The sequence below is a fragment of the Aotus nancymaae genome, unplaced genomic scaffold (genome assembly GCF_030222135.1).
Source record: "Aotus nancymaae isolate 86718 unplaced genomic scaffold, 86718_ANA_hifiasm-v0.15.2.pri h1tg000006l, whole genome shotgun sequence".
Lineage (NCBI taxonomy): Eukaryota > Metazoa > Chordata > Mammalia > Primates > Aotidae > Aotus > Aotus nancymaae.
Genome location: NW_026988417.1, coordinates 39,837,696 through 39,858,014, shown reverse-complemented (window position 1 = coordinate 39,858,014; position 20,319 = coordinate 39,837,696). Strand labels below are relative to the sequence as shown.

At 39.6% G+C, this 20,319-nt stretch overlaps 1 protein-coding gene and 1 non-coding gene across 5 annotated transcripts in view; one reads left to right on the top strand and one right to left on the bottom strand.

Annotated features, from left to right (window-relative positions):
- APBB2 (amyloid beta precursor protein binding family B member 2) overlaps positions 1 to 20,319 on the top strand; it is a 404,376-nt gene that overhangs the window by 128,132 nt on the left and 255,925 nt on the right. The gene's annotated exons all lie outside the window — the stretch shown is intronic.
- On the bottom strand, positions 753 to 855 carry LOC135272023 (U6 spliceosomal RNA). The gene has a single exon (XR_010340127.1). It is a non-coding gene; the product is annotated as a U6 spliceosomal RNA (small nuclear RNA).

Here is a 20,319-nt window from a genome sequence, read left to right as displayed (position 1 = left end):
GAGTGAACTTAAGGAAAGCTTAGAGGACCAGGGTCTGAAAATTCCCAATTTTAATTCTGCTTTTCTGAACCATGATGTTCCGTTCAACATGTAGACTTATGACTTCTTTACACCCTATTCCCATGTAAAAAATTTGTTGTTACTGTAATTCAGTGAATGACCTTCTCTGTGATTATGTGGCATAGGCAGTTTCAGTCTTATTTTCAAAGAAATGCCACTCAAACAGTTAATTTAATGACTTACTTTCTACCAAAGGTGGGAATCTTGTTTCGGCTTCTTGACTTACTTTAATTTCTCCCTCTCTTCCTTCATTTCTTCACTCATCCTCAGAAATCAAGAATTTTCTTCTTTTTTCTTTTCTTTTTTTATGAGATAGAGTCTTACTCTGTCGCCCAGGTTGGAGTGCAATGGTGCAATCTTGGCTTACTGCAACCTCTGCCTCCAGGGTTCAAGCGATTCTCCTGCCTCAGGCTCCTGAGTAGCTGGGATTATAGGTGCATGCCACCACACCCGACTAATTTTTGTATTTTTAGTAGAGACGGGCTTTCACAATCTTGGCCAGGCTGGTGTTGAACTCCTGACCTCATGATCCACCCACCTTGGCCTCCCAAAGTGCTGGGATAACAGGCGTGAGCCACTGTGCCTGGCCAAGAATTTTCTAGCTATGTTTTCTTTTTTTAAAAAAAATTAACAAAGATTATATATATTCAAGGAGTACAGCATAATGCTTTGATATATGTATATATACTGATTAAAATATGAAATGCTTCACAAATTTGCATGCTTTCCTTGTGCAGGGACCATGCAAATCTTCTCTGTATTATTCTGATTTTAGTATATGTGCTGTCAAAGCAAGCAATTTAATTTCTTCTTGATAATTCATTTACTCAATTCTTTTGGACCAGAAACATTTTATCTCAGAGGCATGATGAACACTTGCCCTCTGTGGTGTAATGTTTTGTGTAATGTATTTTATTATCAAAATTATTACATAAAACTTCTATTTGTGAATCAAGCCATTTATTTCTTTGAGAGATTTCTATCAGATTTTCCATAGATTTATTAGTTTGTTATCTAGTCACTACTAGTGATCACTTTTTTACCAATAAAATGTTTTTATTGCTGCTTTATAATACATATCTTACTTTATCGATTCTAAGACACATATATTTTCACATTTTAGTATCTTTGAAATTTGATAAATCTTGCAGTCACCGACATTCTACAGCTACAATTCGCAGTACTTTTATTATTTTTAAGGCCTATGAATGTAATATAACTTTTATTTTTATTCTTAAGTACATAAAATACTGGTATATCTTCTAGTCAATAGCAGTTAGATTTGATGAAATAAGTTACTGTTAATGATCACTGTAATAATTACTGTTAGAAACTTACTGTGAATCTTCTACCTTTACAACAGGACCTATAAATGGCAATGTTGCAGGCTAGAGTGCAGTGGTGCGATCTCGGTTCACTGCAACCTCTGCCTTCCAGGTTCAAACAATTCTTCTGCCTCAGCCTCCTGAGTAGCTGGGACTACAGGTGTGTGCCACCAAGCCCAGCTAATTTTTTTATTTTTAGTAGAGACATGGTTTCACCATGTTGGACAGGATGGTCTTGATCTCTTGACCTCATGATCCACCGCCTCAGCCTCCCAGAGTGCTGGGATTACAGGTGTGGACCACTGTGCCTGGCCGCAATGTAACAGTTTGACAGAAAGATTAGAGTAGAAAAAAATTACCTGTAAGTCCTAAACCTATATACTTAAGTGTATTTTGTATGTATTTCATTCCAGTCTTTTTACATGTGTACATATTTTTATCTGTTTGTAGCTATAGCATACATACTACTTTGCTCTTCTTGTTTTTATTCCTATTATATCTTAATTTCTCTTTGTTGCAGGCCTTCTTATTTGTCATATTTATTTATTGAAATAAAGTCTTGCTCTGTCGTCCATGCTGGAGTGCAGTGGCATATCTTGGCTCACTGCAACCTCTACCTCCCAGGTTCAAATGATTCTCCTGCCTCAGCCTCCTGAGTAGCTGGGATTACAGGCGAGTGTCACCATATCTGGCTAATTTTTGTATTTTTAATATAGATGGGGTTTCACCATGTTGGCCAGGCTGGTCTCAAACTCCTGACCTCAAGTGATCTGTCCACCTTGGCCTCCCAAAGTGCTGAGATTACAGACATGAGCCACTTCACTCAGCCTATATTTGTCATTTTTAATAGTTCCATAATCAGTGTATGACCATAGTAAAACTGCATGCCACCCAGCTGCTGAAAATTTAGATTGTTGCCATTTTTCCTATTGTGAATAATGCTTCAATGAACAACTCTTGCATATTTTTTATTATTAATTTTATTATTAATTTTGGCCATTTGTTTTATGAAATGTAACTTTGAAGAGCATCTCTTTAGCCCAGGGGTTCGAAGCTGCAGTGAGCTACAATTGTGTCATTGTACTTTAGCCTGGGTGACAGAGCAAGACCCCCAACTCTTTAAAAAAAAAAAACTTTGTAGAAGCCTTCCGAACTGTGTTTTATTGTGAAGAATCAATATTTATATTCAGATAAATCAATCCAAATTAACAGCTACTATTATAACACTGTTCATTCATTCATTTGCTCAGCTATGTACCCACCAACAATACATTGGATCATTATGTGTCCAGTAGGTTCCAAGAGCTAAGGAATCAAAGTTAAATAGGACATCCCCCGATCTTTGATATTTTGTTGTATAGTGGGAGATTCAGACTTATGAAAAATAAATACTGTGTGATGAGGGATATTGGGAAGATATGGGTTAAAGTTTCTTAGTTGCATGTAATTTACTTTGACGGCATTGTTGATTGGTGTTAAGATATGAGGTGTGGACATATCATATTTCATTTTAAAAATGTGTCTAATAGGTTTATCTGACAGAAAATGGCTCTACTTGACCTATCCAACTTCCTTTTGTTTAAGTCTCAACCTGCATCCTGTGATGTCTGTGATCCAGTGTTTGTCTAGAGTTCCGTGTCATGTTCCTCCAGCATACTAAGGTCCCTGTTGCCAGTAACTGTGTCACATGTCTTTTTCCTTTCTACACCTACTACAGTCTGCTGTGTTTGTAGCAGGTGTCGAAGTATTAATAGTTCATTTGACTTGCTTTCAATTGTACTTTTTTAAACGAATGACATTATACTTTCCTTAGAACTTCATTGACTATCAGTTTATATTCTATGATCAATGAAGTTTTAATTCTGTCTTGTCATGTTTGTTTAGTTAAAAAAATTTCAAGTTAAGAAGATGGTTGAAAGATTGTATAATCCCATAGAGTTTTTTTATAGTAAAAGTTTAAAATTCTGGTACTTGTAATGGTTGGAAGTAGAACTTTCACTGGACAAAATAAAACTCCTCTGTATAAATTTTTTGGAGGCTGTCTTAAGCCTTTGTTGAGGTGGAAAAAAATTTCTGTATAACTAAGTATCAATTCAGGCATTCGATAAAGTGAATATGTTTTGGAAATAGCCATTTATGGTTCTACCATTAAAAGGTCATTAACTAGGTGTGAATTTACCTTCTTTATACTCATACATTACAAAGTGGATCCTATTTTTAAATTTCTCAAGAAGGTATTCTGGAAAGAGCTTTTGAGAATGATTTCTTGGGAGTTTTTGTTTTGTTTTGTTTTGTTTTTTTGCCTTTTCATCTTTCCATTTCTGAAACCTAAATACAGTTGTGCCATGTTCTTTGCAAAGCTGTGGTGATTAGATTGTACAACTTTACACACACACACATCTGTGTGCATGTACACACCACACACTACACACACACACTCTGCTGTGCAGAATCACTGTCCCGTTGTGTGATCTTCAAATGAAACAAGGAAGGAATAATATTGGATTGACTGAGATAAATTTATCTTAGCTTTTCAAAATACCATGTGAGTGTAGCATAATTCACTTGGACAGCTGTGGAATGAAACTCTTGTTTTAGTGGCCATTAGATATTTCAAGAGAACTGACTACATAGAAGAACGTATGGTAAAGATAGTTCGGCAATTGATGGAATTTGAAGTAGCATTTACAGGCCGAGGCAGGTGGCTCACCTGAGGTAGGAGTTTGAGGCTAGCCTGGTCAACCTGGTGAAATCCCTTCTCTCTTAAAGATACAAAAATTAACTGGGTGCAGTGGCTCACGCCTGTAATCCCAGCACTTTGGGAGGTTGAGACAGGTGGATCACCTGGTTTTAAGAGTTTGAAACCAGCCTGGTCCACATGGTGAAACCCCATCTTTACCAAAAATACAAAAAATTAGCCAAGTGTGGTGGCAGGCGCCTGTAATCTCAGCTACTCAGGAGGCTGAGGCAGCGGAATCGCTTGGACCTGGGAGGCAGAGATTGCAGTTAGCTGAGATCCTGCCATTGCACTCAAGCCTAGGCAATGAGAGCGAAACTCCGTCTAAAAAATAAAAAAAAAAATGAGCTCGGTGTGGTGGCAGGCACCTGTAGTCCTAGCTACTAGGGAGTCTGAGACAGGAGAATCACTTGAACCTGGGAGGCAGAGGTTGCAGTGAGCAGAGATCATGCCCCTGCACTCCAGCCTGGGCAACAAGGGCAAAACTCTGTCTCAAAAAAAAAAAAAAAAAAAGCATTTACATCACCAACGGAAATTAAATAATTTTTCCCCCAAGGTGATGTGTAGCCTGACTCTTGTGACTAAGGGATTGATCTCTTGACAAGTCTTTATGAAATAACCACAGGAGGGGAAATTATATGTAGGCATCAAGCTTTGCATTTATTTTGCAAGCCCTCTTTATGGGATTTGTATGATCTTGTTGTATACAGCTAACAAAAGGTTACTTCTTTGTCATGAAAGCCTTCCTCAGTTTTCAGAGACAGTAGGGCACCACAGAAAGAGACTTTCTTTCTCTGCATCCACATTTCTATTAATGTCATTACTGCATTTGACTCTTTTATGAAGCCCTTTTGGTCCACATCACCTGTATGTTCTAAGCTATCTATCTTAACTTCTAGCTTCATCTGCAAAATTTGTGTGGTTAGCCTAAGACATATGCAAATAGATTGCCCAGGTTCAGTGTTCTCAGACTTGGAACTTAATGTGCTGCAGCACACAATTGATAGGTGCAGCTTTTCAGCAATATTGATGTTTCTACCGTTGATGTAAATCTTTGGATTCCTTGGTTTGCATTTTCATAGTCATGTGTAGTTCCTGACCACTGGTTTTCAAACTGCCTTGTCTCTACGAAAGCTATGTTTAAGTGGAAAGACAAAGAAAATTGCTGTTCCCCACCCACTACCCTTCCGCCCACTCACAGCAGTAAGAATCATGAGCGGGTCTCTGGCCACATGTAAACAGTGGCAGCTCCCAATTTACAAGCTGCTTACATTTCCAAAGTGAAGTTGTTGTGAAGTCGATTAGTGACTAAGAACTTTGAATGGGTTGGCTAACGGTGGAAAGTAATGTTAAGAATAGATGAGCCAGCTGGGTAGAGTGGCTCACACCTGTAATCCCAGCACTTTGGGAGGCTAAGGCAGGCAGATCACAAGGTCAAGAGATCAAGACCATCCTAGCCAACATGGTGAAGCCCTGTCTCTACTAAAAATACAAAAATTAGCTGGGCATGGTGGCAAGCGCCTGTAGTCCCAGATACTCAGGAGGCTGAGGCAGGAGAATCACTTGAACCTGGGAGGCAGAGGTTGCAGCGAGCCAAGATCACACCACTGCACTCCAGCCTGGCAACAGAGCAAGACTCCATTTCCCGAAAAAAAAAAAAAAAGAATAGATGAACCTACCAAAACTTTGGTAACCTGTAACGTTCCAGGAACATAGTTTTAATTGTATCTTAAAAACAACCTTCCCCCATGTTTCTTGGTTCTGCTTTAAAATCTTATGAAACAAATATTTCATTCTTCACTTCAGTACATGGCTACCTATCTCTACCTGTGTATCCTGGAGCAATGTATCAGTCAGAGTTGTTGGATAGAAGCAACAGACACTTGCTGAATGATTTAAGCGAAGAAGTAATTTGTTGAGAAGATATTGGGTAGATTCTGAATTTACCAGATGTTGGGGGAAAGGACAGCCAGATTCATAGCCAAGGTCAGACAAGAAGATTAGTTTTATGTAGGGTAGACTCTGTCACTGAACACTGGACATTGATGTTCATGCTGATCATCTCTTCAGTATCAGACACTTGGTACCAACTCTGTCATTTCAGCCTTTGCTGCCTCTGATTAGTGGGTGTTGTTGCTCTTGCCCTCACCCGTGATAATTTGCTCCTGCTCCTGCCTCTTTGTGTCTCTGGTTCTAGATTCAGCGTTGACCAAGGCTAAGTCATTCTCAAACCTTGGCTGCAAGACACTCTGGGAATGTTAGTCTTTAGCCATTTTTCTTCTATGTTGAGAGATGTGCCTCTCATCAGAACTCACATGATGAGGAATTCCCCAAATATAGGGGAACAGAGTTTAGATGCTGGGCATTCCCTATCTTTCTACCCCCATAAGGATAAAACTCACCAAAAGAAGCTTCAGTAAAGGACTCTGGTAGAAGGGGAGGTGTCACAGTGGCCAAGATGTTTATCCATATGAAGCTGTGGTTAGTGAACTCTAACAAAGATGGTCATTTGTTCCTTGTGCACTGGTGTCCAGGGTCCCCTTCACCATGTGTTAACTAAAGCTAGAGGTGTGACGATTTAGGCATATTTGACCTCTCACAGTGTGGTCCTTAAATAACAAGACGCGCTAAATTGAATTTTAACAACTGGATTAACTAGGAGGAACAGATTAAGATTTATCTGTTTCCTTATTTATAGTAGAAAATGAAATTTTACATTATCAATTTGTCTTACACAGTTGGATGGTTTATATGTTTCATTCATCAACTTCTACCCTTTTAAAAGTTCATTGTTTAATTGCAATTATACATGTATATAGCTTACAAATTCTTGCCTCATGAATTTGCATTGCCATTTTCCACTTCTCAGAAGCAACTACTCTTCAGTTCATTTAGCTCTTCTTCTGGTATTTACTTCCTTGTAGCAAATTAATATGTTTATATTGGTAATTCTTGAATTTTTTTTTTCCATTTTAGGCATTAAACATGAATTCCTATTGAGGAAGGGAAGGATTTAGCTTTCTTTTATTCTCCCTCCCTTAAATACCTGCCCTGTCCTCTCTAAGTTAGTTATATCTCAATTTGTTTTTACTGTAAACATTTTTTCACAGCTTGAGCTATGCAGGATACTGTGATTTTATTTTCTTTCTTGTATAGCATATTAAAATTTTCTTGCTTAGTATTCTATTTATATGCTGCTTATTTTTCCCCAAATTCTCAAATAAGGTCAAACACAATGGCACATCTCTTGGTTCTTGCATTTGAGCATGTGACATTTTTCTTGGGCTCTCTGCTTGCTCACTCTGTTCTGGACTGTTTACTCTTTTTTTTTTTTTAATTGTACTTTAGATTCTGGGGTACATGTGCAGATCATGCAGGATTGTTGCATAAGTACACACATGGCAATGTGGTTTGCTGCCTCCATCCCCCGTCCCCTACATCTGGCATTTCTCCCCATGTTATCCCTCCCTGACCTCCCCAACCCACCCCCCAACTGTCCCTCCCTCGGCCCTGCCAACAGACCCCAGTGTGTGATGCTCCTCTCCCTGTATCCATGTATTCTCATTGTTCATCACCTGACTATGAGTGAGAACATGTGGTGTTTGATTTTCTGTTCTTGTGTCAGTTTGCTGAGAATTATGGTTTCCAGATTCATCCATGTCCCTACAAAGGACACAAACTCATCATTTTCTATGGCTGCATGGTATTCCTTGTGTATGTGTGCCACATTTTCCTTGTCCAGTCTATCGTCGATGGGCATTTGGGTTGGTTCCACATCTTTGCTATTGTAAACAGTGCTGCTATGAACATACGTGTCCATGTGTGTTTATAATAGAATGATTTGTAATCTTTTGGGTATATACTCAGTAATGGGATTGCTAGGTCAAATGGAATTTCTATTTCTAGGTCCTTGAGGAAGCGCCACACTCTCTTCCACAATGATTGAACTAATTTACAGTTCCACCAACAGTGTAAAAGTGTTCCTATTTCTCCACATCCTCTCCAGCATCTGTCTCCAGATTTTTTAATGATCGCCCTTCTAACTGGCGTGAGATGGTACCTCAATGTAGTTTTGATTTGCATTTCTCTAATGACCAGTGATGATGAGCATTTTTTCATATGTTTGTTGGCCTCATGTATGTCTTCTTTTGTAAAGTATCTGTTCATATCCTTCCCCCACTTTTGGATGGGTTTGTTTGTTTTTTCCTTGTAAATCTGTTTTAGTTCTTTATAGATTCTGGATATTAGCCCTTTGTGAGATGGGTAGATTGCAAAAATTTTTTCCCATTCTGTTGGTTGCCGGTTGACTCTAATGATTGTTTCTTTTGCTGTACGGAAGCTCTGGAATTTAATTAGGTCCCATTTGTCTATTTTGGCTTTTGTTGCCAATGCTTTTGGTATTTTAGTCATGAAGTCGTTGCCTATGCCTATGTCCTGAATGGTTTTGCCTAGGTTTTCTTCTAGGGTTTTTATGGTGTTAGGTCTTATGTTTAAGTCTTTAATCCATCTGGAGTTAATTTTTCTATAAGGTGTCAGGAAGGGGTCCAGTTTCTGCTTTCTGCACACTGCTAGCCAGTTTTCCCAACACCATTTATTAAACAGGGAATCCTTTCCCCATTGCTTGTTTTTGTCAGGTTTGTCAAAGATCAGATGGTTGTAGATGTGTGGTGTTGCCTCCAAGGCCTCTGTTCTGTTCCATTGGTCTGTATTTCTGTTTTGGTACCAGTACCATGCTGTTTTGATTACTGTAGCCTTGTAGTATAGTTTGATGTCTGGTAGTGTGATGCCTCCAGCTTTGTTCTTTTTGCTTAGGATTGTCTTGGCTATGCAGGCTCTCTTTTGGTTCCATATGAAGCTTAAGGTGATTTTTTCCAGTTCTGTGAAGAAGGTCATTGGTAGCTTGATGGGGATAGCACTGAATCTATAAATTACTTTGGTCAATATGGCCATTTTCATGATACTGATTCTTCCTAACCATGGGCTTGGAATGTTTCTCCATCTGTTTGTGTCCTCTTTTATTTCCTTGAGCAGTGGTTTGTAGTTCTCTTTGAAGAGATCCTTTATATCCGTTGTTAGTTGTATTCCTAGGTATTTTATTCTCTTTGTAGCAATTGTGAATGGGAGTTTGCTCATGATTTGGCTCTCTATTAGTTTGTTATTTGTGTATAGAAATGCTTGTGATTTCTCCACATTAATTTTGTATGCTGAGACTGCTGAAGTTGCTGATCAGTTTAAGATTTTGGGCTGAGATGATGGGGTCTTATAAATATACACTCATGTTGTCTGCAAATAGAGACAGTTTGACTTCCTCTTTTCCTAATTGAATATCCTTTATTTTTTTTTCTTGCCTGATTGCTCTGGCTAGAAATTCAGTACTATATTCAATAGGAGTGGTGAGAGAGGGCATCCTTGTCTCATGCCAGATTTCAAAGGGAATGCTTTCAGTTTTTGCCCATTCAGTATGATATTGGCTGTAGGTTTGTCATAAATAGCTTTTATTGTTTTGAGATATGTTCCTTTGATATACCTAGTTTATTGAGAGTTTTTAGCATGAAGCGCTGTTGAATATTGTCAAAGGCCTTCTCTGCATCTATTGAGATAATCATGTGGTTTTTGTCTTTGGTTCTGTTTATGTGATGGATTACATTTATAGACTTGTGTATGTTGAACCAGCCTTGCATCCCTGGAATGAAGTCTACTTGATCGTGATGGATAAGCTTTTTGATGTGCTGTTGCAATCAGTTTGCCAGTATTTTATTGAAGATTTTTGCATCTATGTTCATCATGGATATTGGCACGAAGTTTTCTTTTTTTGTGGCATCTCTGCCAGGTTTTGGTATTAGGATGGTTTTTGGTCTCATAAAATGATTTGGGAAGGATTCCCTCTTTTTGTATTGTTTGGAATAGTTTCAGAAGGAATGGTACCAGCTCCTCTTTGTCCATCTGGTAGAATTCAGCTGTGAACCCATCTGGACCTGGACTTTTTTTGGTTGGCAGGCTATAAATTGCTACCTTAACTTCAGCCCTTGTTATTGGTCTATTCAAGGTTTCAACTTCTTCCTGGTTTAGGCTTGGGAGGGTGCAGGTGTCCAGGAATTTATCAATTTCTTCCAGGTTTACTGGTTTATGTGCATAGAGCTGTTTGTAGTAATCTCTGATCGTAGTTTGTATTTCTGTGGAATCAGTGGTGATATCCCCTTTATTGTTTTTTATTGCATCCATTTGATTCTTCTCCCTTTTCTTTTTTATTAATCTGGCTAGCAATCTGTCTATTTTGTTGATCTTTTCAAAAAACCAGGTCCTAGATATATTGATTTTTTGAAGGGTTTTTTTGTGTGTCTCTATCTCCTTCAGTTCTGCTCTGATCTTAGTTATTTCCTGTCTTCTGCTTGCTTTTGAATTTTTTTTATCTTGCTTCTCTAGTTCTTTCAATTTTGATGATAGGGTGTCAATTTTAGCTTCGCTTCTCATGTGGGCATTCATTGCTATAAATTTCCCTCTAGACACTGCTTTAAATGTGTCCCAGAGATTCTGGTACATTCTGTCTTCATTCTCGTTGGTTTCAAAGAACATCTTTATTTCTGCCTTCATTTCATTGTTTATCCAGACAACATTCAGGAGCCAGTTGTTCAGTTTCCATGAAGCTGTGCGTTTCTGAGATGTCCTTTCTTTTGCTTGGTCGATTAGGCTATTGAAACTTGTGTATGCTTCTCAAAGTTCTCTTGCTGTGTTTTTCAGCTCCATCAAGTCGTTTATATTCTTCTCTAAGCTGTTTATTCTAGTTAGCATCTCATCTAACCTTTTTTCTAAGTTTTTAGTTTCTTTGCATTGGTTTAGCACCTGTTCTTTTAGCTCTGAGAAGTTTGTTATTACCCACCTTCTGAAGCCTGTTTCTGTCGATTCATCAGATTCATTCTCCATCCATCTTTGATCCCTAGCTGGTGAGGAGTTGTGATCCTTTGGAGGAGAAGAGGCTTTCTAGTTTTTGGTGTTTTCATCCTTTTTGCGCTGGTTTCTTCCCATCTTAGTGGCTTTATCTACCTGTGGTCTTTGTAGTTTGGTGACTTTTGGATGGGGTCTCTGAGTGGACATCCTTCTTGCTGATGATGAAGTTATTTCTGTGTCTTAGTTTTCCTTCTAACAGTCAGGTCCCTCTGCTGCAGGACTGCTGGAGGTCCACTCCAGACCCTGCTCACCTGGGGACCACCCACGCGGGCTGCAGAACAGCAAGGGTTGCTGCCGGTTTCTTCTTCTGTTATCTTCGTCCCAGAAGGGTACCTGCCAGATGTCAGCCTGAGCTCTCCTTTATAAGGTTTCTCTTTGGATATACGGGGATTGGGGAGCTGCTTGAGGAGACAGTCTGTCCCTTATAGGAGCTCAGGTGCTGTGCCGGGAGCTTCATTGTTCTGTGCAGAGCTTCTGGGAAGGTACTTTTGAGTCTGCTGCAGCAGAACTCATAACCGCCTCTTTTCCCAGGTGCTCTGTCCTAGGAAGGTTGGCTTTATTTATAAGTTCCTGTTGTGCTGCTGCCTTTTTTCATAGATGCTCTGTCTCGCACAGATGTAGTCTAGTCACAGTCTGCCAGCAGGGGTGTTGCTGAACTGCCGCAGGCTCTGCCCAGCTGCTATGTGAATTGCCTTGGTAGTGGTGGTTGCCCTTCCCCGCACTGAGCTGGACCATCTTGGGTCCATCTGCACTTGTTGGGAAACTCTCAGTCCAGAGTGTTTCAGATTGCTTGTTTCGTGGGGGTGGTACCTGCCGAGCCAGATCGCCTGGCTCCCTGTCTCTGCCCCCTCCCTTTCAGTTGAATGGGCGGTTCTGTCTCCCAGGCGTTCCAGGCGCCAGTTGAAATGGCTGCCCAGATTTGTGTGAGTTTCTGTGTACCAAGCCGGCACCAGCTGAAACTGCTGTGCTGAAAACTTGTGGCGCTTTTTGGCCTAGGAATCTCTTGGTCTGTGGGCAGTGAAAATTTGTTTGGAAATGTGATGGCCATTCACCCTCTGCGTTGTTCTTGCTAAGAACTGCACTCCGGAGCTGTTCCTATTCGGCCATCTTGGATCCTCCCCTCTGGACTGTTTACTCTTGAGGTCTGTATGCAGCTGTTGACCTGGAATTTGTCTTCACCAGTCACGTTGGGAATTCTTGATTGACCTGTTTACTGGATGTCATCTCTTTTGGTTTTGACCCTCTTTTGGGGAAGCACATTGCCTGGCTGCTGCTCCATGAGAAAGCATGTGTAGATGGAATTTTTTGAGATCTGGCATGTGTCAAAATATCGTTTGGTCTCCCCTTACATATGATTGATATCCAATTTAAAGTTGGAGATTACTTTCCCTGGGAGTTTAGAGGGCTTGTTCCATTTTCTTCTGCTTCCAATTTTGTTATCGAATTGTTGCATGCTCTTCTGACTCTATTTACTTTGTATGTGACTTGTTTCTTTTCTTTTTGGATGCTTTCAGGCTATTTAAAAATCCCCCAATGTTCTGAGCTTTCCTTGTAATGACATATAATGTAATATGTCACTTTTTCATTCACTGTGAAGATTCATTTTTGGCAGGGGAAGGATAGTTTTCTTTTCACTGTTTTCTCTGTTCTCTTTTTTTTGGAGCTCCTATTTGTCAGATGCTGGAACTCTTGGATTTTTCCTCCAATGTAATTATTGTTTAAAAAAAAATCTCTGGCGGTGTGTGGGCTCACACTCGTAATCCCAGCATTCTGGAAGGTCAAGCTGGGAGGATTGCTTGAGCCCAGGAGTTCCAGACAAGCCTCGGCAACACAGTGAGTCCTTTTCTCTTAAAAAAATAAAAATTAGCTGGGTGTAGTAGTATGCACCTGTAGTCCTAACTACTCGGGAAGTTGAGGTGGGAGGATTGCTTGAGCCCAAGGATTTGAAGCTGCAGTGAGCTATGATTATGACACTGTACTCCAGCCTGGGCCACAGAGCAAGACTCTGTCTCAAAAAAAAAAAAAAAAAAAAAATCCTGATTTCTATCCTTCTATCTTTTTGTTCTACTATGGGGGAACATTTACCTCTATTATCTTCTAATCTATCCATTGATTTTTTATTTCTGTGATTATAATATTAATTTCTAGGAGCTTTTTCTTGTTCTCATAATGTTTCTATTTTATAGCATCCATTCTTTATTGCTTTATAGAGCCAATATATTTTGCCCTCTTGGGGTTATTAATTATGTATATTTGATGTTTTCTCCCTACATTGACTGTGTTCCCTCCTAAAGTTCCCTGTCTGTTATGTCGGACCCTCTTTCACATGCTTGGTGTTCATCCTGTCATTTTTTATTCATGCAGAGGCACTGACCAAGGCTTTGTCAATTGGTGGCCTCACATAGGATGACCACCTCTTTTCAGAAGTCATCTTGCCTTTCAGTTTTGGTATCTGTAGATCTCTTTTCTTGGGCAGATTTGTTTCTCCAGAAAAGTCTTCAGTACCAATCTCCTACTGGCCAGTGCTCTCGGAACCCAGCAGAGGAAGGGGTTGTGGAGTGCACAATTCCACTCAATCCTTCTCTTTTTCAGTAGGTCCCTCCACCCGCTCACTGTTACTAGTGTCCCTGAGTGCAGATCCTCTCATTTAACCTTTGCTGAGATGGAAGGATGGGCATGACAAGCTTCATGGTTTAGCAAAGATAGGGAGCTTTACTCCTTAAAATGACTTGCAAGCAGTTCTCCAATTTTCAGTGCCACCTACACCCTGTCTTCTCACCCAAACCCCACTTAACTGTGTCTTAACTTGCACTTTTCTCAGGTTCTTTGCCCCATACTGGTTTGTTATTTCCTGATAATTCTGTCTGAAGATGTTTAAGTTTTGTATGCCCCTGCTTTGAAAATTCACTCATCATTGGGCCAGTTGTTTTCCATTTTCTAAAAATGTTTTCCATGAATTTTGCCCTCATGCATTCTCTTTCTTCTCATGAATTTATCTCTGCCTCTTGCTTACTGTCATATAGGGGTGGTTTTGGGAGGGAATGGAGATAAGCACAAGATTGTAATCTGTCACATGCAACTGATAATCCCTGCTGATCAACTGGTGAGATTCAGTTCAATTTAGATACATGGTTGTCTAGTCTATTAAGGAAGGGTTCATTTGGTTACTATATCCTATTCAGTTTTATTCAGAGATTATTACTCTCCCTGTCAAAATGAACTAAGTGATACTGTTTTTTGGTTTGAGAATATAATAGAAAAAGGTTCAGTTATCTCTAAAGTATATATTCCAAGTCTGACCTCAAACCCAGTCACAAGGGTAACATAATATTTCCACCATTACAAAAAATAATGACCTTCATTGCCTGGAGCCATGATCACAGTTGGGTCAATCTTTCTTAGATTTCCTATTAGTTTCACTTGAGTTGTGACCAAGCTGGGAAAAAAAAAAAAAACATTCATTTCTAAGAGCCACTTTATCCAATGTTTCCAGTTGTGTTCTGTAGGGAACTGAGCTTCCATGAGACATCTCTGTAGATTCTATGAAGAATGTTGGACCTTGATATTCTTCTCCATTCCCAGACTCATATCACCCAGAGTACCTCTTACAAAATGCAGAAAGTTTTGTCATGTGCCAGAAGCTTACATCATTGAACATGTAAACACAGCAGAGTCAAGGCCAAATATTGTCTTTCAACTTTTCTCCTTAAATTTCATTAGTACTTCAATTTTAGGAATAATAGCTGATTTATTTCTTCTTCTTCTTCTTCTTATTATTATTATTATGGAGAGGGAGTCTTGCTGTCTTGCGCAGGCTAGAGTGCAGTGACGCAATCTCAGCTCACTGCAACTTCCACCTCCTGGGTTCAAGTGATTCTCCTGCCTCAGCCCCCCAAGTAGCTGGGACTACAGGTGCCCACCACCATGCCCTGCTGATTTTTGTATTTTTAATACAGATGGGGTTTCAGCATATTGACCAGGTTGGTCTCAACCTCCTGACCTCATGATCTGCCCACCTCAGCCTCCCAGAGTACTGGGATTAAAGGCGTAAGCCACCGTGCCTGGCCTACAACTGATTTATTAAAATTATGTTTAATATATTATTAATGTGTATCAAAGATTACTGTAAAATTATTTTGGGTCTTGTTCAACCATTGTAAAGTCAAAGGGCAGTCAGTTCAAATATTAAAGATTTTGTATCTCCAGAGTTTGAAGGAATATAAGGGAATCTGATCTGATTTCTTTTGTTTTGTTCTGTTTTTTTTTTGAGACAGTTTCGCTCTGTCGCCAGGCGCCAGGCTGGAGTGCAGTGGCGGGATCTCGGCTCGCTACAATCTCCACCTCCCGGGTTCAAGCAATTCTCCTGCCTCAGCCTCCTGAGTAGCTGGGACTACAGGCACACGCCACCACGCCCAGCTAATTTTTGTATTTTTGGTAGAGACGGGGTTTCAACATGTTGGCCAGGATGGTCTTGATCTCTTGACCTCGTGAACCGCCTGCCTCAGCCTCCCAAAGTGCTGGGATTACACATGTGAGCCACTGCGCCTGGCCTGTTCTGTTTTTTTGGAGACAGAATGTCACTCTTGTCACCCAGGCTGGATTGCAGTAGCATGAACACGACTCATTGCAACGTCGCCCTCCTGGGCTCAAGCAGTCCTCCCGCCTCAACCCCCTAAGTAACTGGGACTACAGGGACATGACCAGATAATTTTTTGTAGAGACTAGTTTTGCCATGTTTCTCAGGCTTGTCTTGAATTCCTGGGGTCAGGTGATCCACCTACCTCGGGTTCCCAAAGTCCTGGTTTTATAGGTTGAGCCACTGTGCTGGGCTTGATCTAATTTCTAATCTAGAGCTTATAGAATCCTTTAAAAAAAATAATAATATTTACCTTCACATGGTAGATTTAATATTTTTCTATTTCAGACACCTCATGTTCTTTGTTGATATATCAAGATTGAGAGTATGTAGAAGTTCTGAGATGAATCTTTCTATTTGCAGGTTCCTGTTGTCACCATGATAAAGAGTGCTGGGCATCTGTTTTGTGCTAAAGCTAACTAGAAGTGTCGCTGCCTCTGAGCAACAGGCAGGAAGTACTTCTGTCCTTAAAACCAAAAATAGATGCTCTTTCTTATTATCATAGCTCAAATGATCATCTTTTTTAATGAGATGGGCACATCCCTTGTGGTTTTCACAGATTTAATGATCAGATTATTTAACGCAGAGCTTGGGGAAAAATAGCTCTGGTAAGATAGATGATGGAAATTTTACTGGAAGCAAAAATAACAACTTTATTCCTTTTCTTTTTCTTTCTGCTAATTTTTTCGACCTCTTATTCCTTTGTTTGTTTGTTTAGAGGTGGTCTTCCTGTGTCTCCCAGGCTGACGTGCAGTGGCACCATCATAGCTCATTACAGTCTTGAACTCCTGGGCTCAAGCAGTCCTCCTGCCTCAGCCTCCCAAGTAGTTGAGGCTACAGGCACGTGCCATCACACCTAACTTGCTTGCATATTGATTGACTGCTTGATTGATGAGATGAGGTCTTACTGTGTTGCCCAGGCTGGTCTTGAACTACTGGCCTCAAGTGCTGCTACTACCTCAGATTCCCAAATGCTGAGATTACAAGCATGAGCCACCTCACCGGGCCTCTTGCCCTTTTTTAAATTAATTATTTTTCATGATTTTTAAAGGGATTCACCTGTGTTATTTTAATATATTGTTATATTTACACGTTTCTCACTGTATTTAAACCTCAAGAGACCATTACTAGGGGAGAAAAAAAATTATTTAAGAGAGTTGAATGTGGCAGGATTTAGATGTACTGTATTTATGTAGTCTGACTTGCTTTGGACAACTCTGCAAAGTATTGTGTATTATTATGTTGGCATTTGGAAGGAGAAAAATTGCTTCTTTGCTGATTTTAGAACGTTCTGTTTGTATTTCTGAAAGCTAGGCAAGAAACAGAATAGAAGAAATGTAAGGGAAATAAGGTAATGTATATGAAGGTGCCTTGTAAACTGCTAAATCACATACAGCTCTTAGTTACAGTTATTGCAAGGGTTGAACTTAAAGCGAGAAAAATAAGATCCATAAAAATGCTATGAAGAAAAATGGGAAAAAGAGAAAAGAAGTAACTTGAACAGGAAGTTGTTAAGCAAAATGGGAAAATCATAATGGGGAATTTTTACGTTCTAGTTGGTTTTTTACTATGAAAATTCAGTAGTAGTTGTTCTTCCTATATGAGCCGTGAAGTTAAAAATATTTATTACCCAAAAAGAATGTTCTGTAGAAATAATTTGGAAAAAGAATCTTATCTGGGGTGGTGAGAGTTGGATAGAAACTACTAGGCACAAGAACTTACCAGCTTTAAATAAAGATCTGTGTGTTGTAGCAGGTTATGTACTTAATTAAGGTATAATTCACATTTGTTTCCACTTAATTAGGGTGCAGTTCACATTTGTAGATCTCTTCTGAGCCTTTCCTCTTGTTCTTATTCATACCTTTGCAAGACAGATATCCTTAGCCCATTTTACAGATGAGGCTTAGAAGGCTGATTGATTTGCCACAGCCACTTAATATATGCAGTGATAAAGTCCTTCCCCTTCTTCAGATTCTGAGTTTGTTCCCACATTTCCAGATTCTTCACATCAGGGCAATTGGTTCTGTTGTGTTTCTGGAGATTCTGGTTATTGAATTTCTCTGAAGGAGGTGCTTGTTAAATAACAGTGGTCACTTAGAAATAACATGCTCCAGGCAGGTTTTGAGCTTGGCTAAATGACTTCAAATGAGTTCTATTTAAGGAATACTATTTGAATTCCCTAAGAACCAAGAAATAAACAAAAAGGCATCACAGAAGTCCAAGTGTGTGTTGAAAGGCTGTGCACTGTGCCCTTCAGATCTTATCTGGAGCTTGGTATTTTAAGTTTCATTCTCTTATACTTCATTACTTTATTTGAACTCCAAAATCGTAGCTGACTTAAAGAAGGGAAAGATTGGTACTATAACAGAAATGAGATGCAACTCTTTAGAACAAAGGAGAGGAAATAGCTAGACTATGAAAGGCAGACAAATATCCCCAAAGCCTAGCAGCCATCTGCCTTTGAGTAGAGGAATAAACAGCCCTCTGTTGCCTCCTTGAGAGGAGGCAGAAGAAGCTTGAGAACAGCTGTCTTGCCACTGGCCTTTAACGGGCAGGTTTAACCCAGTTACCAGCAGGATACACACAAAGCCAACCTTATACCTTGTCCCTCTATTCGCTATCGATTTATCTCCAACTCAGATCTTGACTCTAATCAGCCACAGCTCTTGGATTCAGACCTGGCTCTGTAACTTGAATTTCCTCTTGGGCTCTCCAGAGTGTATTTATATCTGTGCTTTCCCTGTTATGAGAACTTCAGCAGTCTCTTCCTTTAGATTCTCATTGCGCCTTTTGCTTTAGTAGGAACTCCCCATCCAGCTCTCTTTATGGTGGTAGAAACCCAGCTCCTGCCCAGTAACTGTTGGACCACTCCTTTTCCTTAGAGTTAGTATTCTCATGTTCCAGCAGAACAGGTAATTTATAATCATGTTGATGATCCCGTGTTACCAAAGATTAATCATATTCTGGATTCTCTGAAGAAGGCATTACTATTTAGAAAAAAAAAATTAATCTACTATGGTTGAAATTAAACCCATTTTGATACATAGATGGGTAATCCTTCAACTGTTTTGAAAGTCTTGATCATTCTCAATGTCTTATTCCTTGAGATTTTATTTATTTTATTTTTTATATATTTTTTAAGACAGAGTCTTGCTCTGTCACCCAGGCTGGAGTGCAATGGTACAATCTCTGCTCACCGCAACCTCCGCCTCCTGGGGTCAAGCGGTTCTCCTGCCTCAGCCTCCCAAGTAGCTGAGGAAGCCTCCCAATGCCCGGCTAATTTTTATATTTCTAGGAGAAACAAGGTTTTGCCATGTTGGCCAGGCTGGTCTCAAGCTCCTGACCTCAGGGGATTCGCCTGCCTTGTCCTCCCAAAGTGCTGGGATTACAGATGTGAGCCACCGCCCAGCCTATTCCTTGAGATTTTAAAAAGCAGAAATTATACTCTTCTATAACTGCAGAATGATGCAGAGAATTATAATTATTGAATTATAGGATATATTATTTTGGAAGAGCATAAGCAACCTTTTGGATAGCTTATATCACCTTTCTATTAAAAAATGTTGCTTTAAGCAAAGCTGTTTAAAAATTTTTAATGTACAAATTTATCTTTTAGGTCAACAACAGCAAATACTTAAGCAAAACCATTACATATCTTAAAATAGTTAAATGAGCATAGTAGAACTAGTGGCTGTTGATATGAAATGTTTACTTTGGAGAGAATTCTTGGCATTTTTGCCCCACATCAGCATAATAAGAACTTAGAGGAGGGAAGCATTAATGTATTTGTTGAGGATTAATGACCTTGTAGAGCATTTGTAGTAGTGAATATATTGTGGCTACTACCGTAAATGTAGTAATTAAAAAGCTGCACACTAAACACTTTGGAGACTGGCAAATATATTCCCTTCCTTTCCTTGATGGCTTGCATTCAAGTGAGTAGCGTATATTTATCTTACTCTTAGCATTCTTAACAGTAAAAAGAAGTCTCAAAGATTGGTTTATTTGTCAAGATACTACTAGTCAGATGGACTCAATCAGATTTGATGATTTCAGGATCAAGTTATTAACAGTTCAGAAAAAGTCACATGGTATATACTAATAAAAAAAACTGTTCCTCACCTTTGGAAACTTTATTATTAAAATTACTTTCAGAGAAATATTACTGTGTGCTGCTGTGTAATGCATAAAATGTGTTCAGGCTCACGCCTGTAGTCCCAGGCGTACCTCACACCTGTAGTCCCAGTACTTTGGGAGGCTGAGGCAGGTGGATCGCTTGAGATCAGGAGTTCAAGACCAACCTGGCCAATGTGGTGAAACTCCATCTCTACTAAAAATACAAAAATTATTTGGGTGTGGTGGTGTGCCCCTGTAATCCCAGCTATTCGCATGTCTGAGACCCAAGAATCACTTGAGGCCAGGAAGTGGTGGTTACAGTGAACTGAAATTGCACCACCGCACTCCAGCCTGGGCAACAGGAGTGAAACCCTGTCTAAATAAATAAATAAGTAAGTAAGTAAAATAAAATAAGATGTGTTCTGGATGACCATGATACCCCAGGGCTTCGTTTATTATACAAGAAGTAAAATAGTGACTAATAGAAATATATATTAAAC